Here is a 3255-nt window from a genome sequence, read left to right on the forward strand (position 1 = left end):
TAGGGACGGTGGTTCTCGAAACGTTTGAATCGTTGTCAAGGACCCACCCCCCACCAAAAATGTATATGTAATTGGTCGCGGACCCCCCCCCCCCCCCATCTGAAAAGAGTTTGTGCATGGGACCCCCCCCCCGTAAGAAAAGATTTGTGTTGTTAAAATTGTCAAAATGATTCCAATATTATTATTTTTTTAAGATTTCTCAAAATGTTTTGAATATAGTGGATCTACAAGCTCACAACATGTCACAACGCGTTGTGCACTTGTGAGATCCGCTATTTTGGAAATAGCCAAAGTATACGGTTAAATATGGTGAAGGTAGTGAAATTCTTCCTCATTTTTGCTGGGGACCTTCTGAAACCCCCTAAACGACCCCTGGGGGTTCCCCGGACCCCACTTTGAGAACCACAGGATTAGGAAACGGGGGGAGCCGGAATCCGATGTGTCCGTGTAGTCCGATCTGGGCCATTCGCTGTGGGGCGGGGAGAGACGAGGAATGGGCGGGATTTAGCGGCTGTCGAGCCATGCAGCACCCATTGGACTTTCAGTGACGGTGGGTGGGTGGGTGGAGCTTGGGAAGACTGGGGAGGACTTCAATGTAAGTTCTTAGGGGGTGGGGCCTAGGTGCGTGTCATTTCAATTGATGTCATCATTCAATCAGCCAATCAATGTTTGAAGTTATAGGCTCTATGCAGCCATATTGGAAAGATATTGGGCCTCTTCTTACTTTCTTCACAGGTGTTACCAATGCTACTAATGAAGGCTCTGTTCCATTCTGGTCAGGGTGCTGATTATTGTGCATGCTGGCTCACTAGAAACACTAGTTCCCAAATGGCCCCTTATGGTGGGTGATGTGTAACTCTGAGAGTGTACACATGGAACCAAATGGCCCAGCAAGGGCCCATTTGATTCCATTTGTACACTCTCAGAGTTATGGGGGTCCTTGAAAATAAGACAACCACTGTGCCACACTAAATGGAACGGAGCCTTAATTAGTATTATTGGTAACACCTTTGAAGGAAGTAAGGAAGGGGCCCAATTCATTCCCAATATGGCTGCTGTGCATAGAGCCTAGTGGGGCTTTGTTGGGGTTGGGGGCGGGGCCAGGGGCGGGGCATGATGAAAGAGACAGCCAATGGTATCAAACAATTCCGAAGACTTTTTTGTCGATCTTCACCCGGCTAAAACATGCAACGCCGTCACCGTGGCATCAACAGCCAAATCGTCACGGCAGCTGTGTGCTGTGCAGAGTGTCTTAACTGTCGCTATAGCTGTTTTCTTCTTCTTCTACTTCTTCTTCTCCTCCTCCTCCTCCTTCCTCCCTCTGCTTTTCCCGCTGTTAATATTACTTATTCTGTCATATGAAAAATAAGTAATAATAGTCAATGAACATCACCTGCCAATATCAACGCTGTAAAAAAGAAAAAAAAGTGGATTATGAACATTTATTTTATAAAGATGCTATCTTTTATTTATTTGGGGGGGAGAAATGTCGAATGGCTTTTATTGCGTTTTTTTCTTCTGTTTTGTACTCTTCTGGTTGATACTGTATGTCCAACATGTTTTGTAAGTATAAGTGGTATTTCATAATATCATTACTTTGGTGGAAGTGAACCTAAATTAGGTGGAGTGAGAGAAGATTGAAACCGATTGAGTGCATCGGGGACAGCAAAAGTGTGTGTGTGACTGTGTGCGTGTGCGTGTGCGTGTGCGTGCGTGTGCGTGTGCGTGTGCGTGTGCGTGTGCGTGTGCGTGTGTGTGTGTGTGTGTCTGTGATACTGTTTACTGTAGGTGTTTTGTCCCAATTACTGTGAGCACAAAGACAGCTGAAATGTATGTGTATGTACCTTACTATAAAACATGGCAAGTTCTGAGGAAAAACAAACACCAGCTGTGTGTATGTGTATGTGTAAGTGTGTGTGTGGACTTTAATCGATATGTTGGCTCCTACCTACATATTTTCCACAGGGTTGGCAGTTCAGAAACCTGCCAACCAATGACTGGACTCCCTCTTTCTTTGGTGTTTCGCCCAGGTGGGCGTGGTTATGCCTAAACCTAAACCTTACCCTACCCCTAACCTCACAGAAACTATGCCTAAACCTAACCTCAAGACCACACCCACCTGGGCGAAACACCTGGAAAGGAGAGAGTCCGTACCAATGACACCATCGATGGTAATTCCAAGCTACCGGAAACTACAGAATTTGCCTTCCTGGAAATTTGGCAAGCTGAAAAACATTATGAAGCCATCGCCACTTGCATCAATAAAATTATTGTTAAGATAATAATCTTTGAAATCTTGTTTGATATGGCCACTGATGATGTCATTGGTAGGGTTTAGGGTGGGTGTAATAATATCGTTCCAACAACTACACAGTAAAATTCTCAGCCTTAAATGGAGCCAAATGGACCGTTTGAGCCAATTCGTTCCATTTGAGTTCATGTTGATTTGATTTGACAGTGTACACCCTCTCTGTCCCAAAGCAATTATCAGGGAGTGGAAGTGGTCCATAAATCCCTGTGACAGCCAGTCTGAGTCGGTGCTGACTTAACACACAGCACCACTCCTACACAGCGGTGGAAGAAGTACTCTCATGTTTTACTTAAGTTGTACTTGAATAAAAGTACATAAGTATTGGCATCAAAATATACTTGCACAATGAGTAAATGTACTCATTGTGCAGAATGTGGTTAATGTATGTTTTGTGATCTGCAAATTAACTAGTAACTAAAGCTGTAAAATAATTGTGTTGGAGTAAAAAAGTACAATATTTTCCTCTGAGATGTAGTGGAGTAGAAGTAAAAGCATTGAACATTTGAAATACTCCAGCAGAGTAAAAGTACCTACATTGTACTTAAGTTGTAACTTAGTTACTTTACACTTCTGAAAACACACAGCACCACCCCTACAAACAAAGTACAGGATAATGGAAGGAACATCATACAAATCTATGTTCCGTTTTGCAACATTGTCAAATACAGTTTTTGATCTCGCACATAAACCTTTGTGGCATTTTTCCCACACTGTTATTTTTTGTGTGTGGCTCTAAACAAAGATGTGGAATATGTGGTGAACTTCAAAAAAAGCTCACAACGCATCACATGACATAGTGAGCTTGTAGAGCCATATTTCATATTTTGTTGAATGACGGTGTTGTGTAAAAAAGGCCAATCTAAAGGTCACAACATGTCACATCGTGACACGTTGTGTACAGTATGTTTCCCCATTGCTTTAGCCTCATAGCATAATTGCCTAAG

This window comes from Gymnoscopelus braueri (assembly GCF_963280865.1).
Source record: "Gymnoscopelus braueri genome assembly, chromosome: 15".
NCBI classification, from domain to species: domain Eukaryota; kingdom Metazoa; phylum Chordata; class Actinopteri; order Myctophiformes; family Myctophidae; genus Gymnoscopelus; species Gymnoscopelus braueri.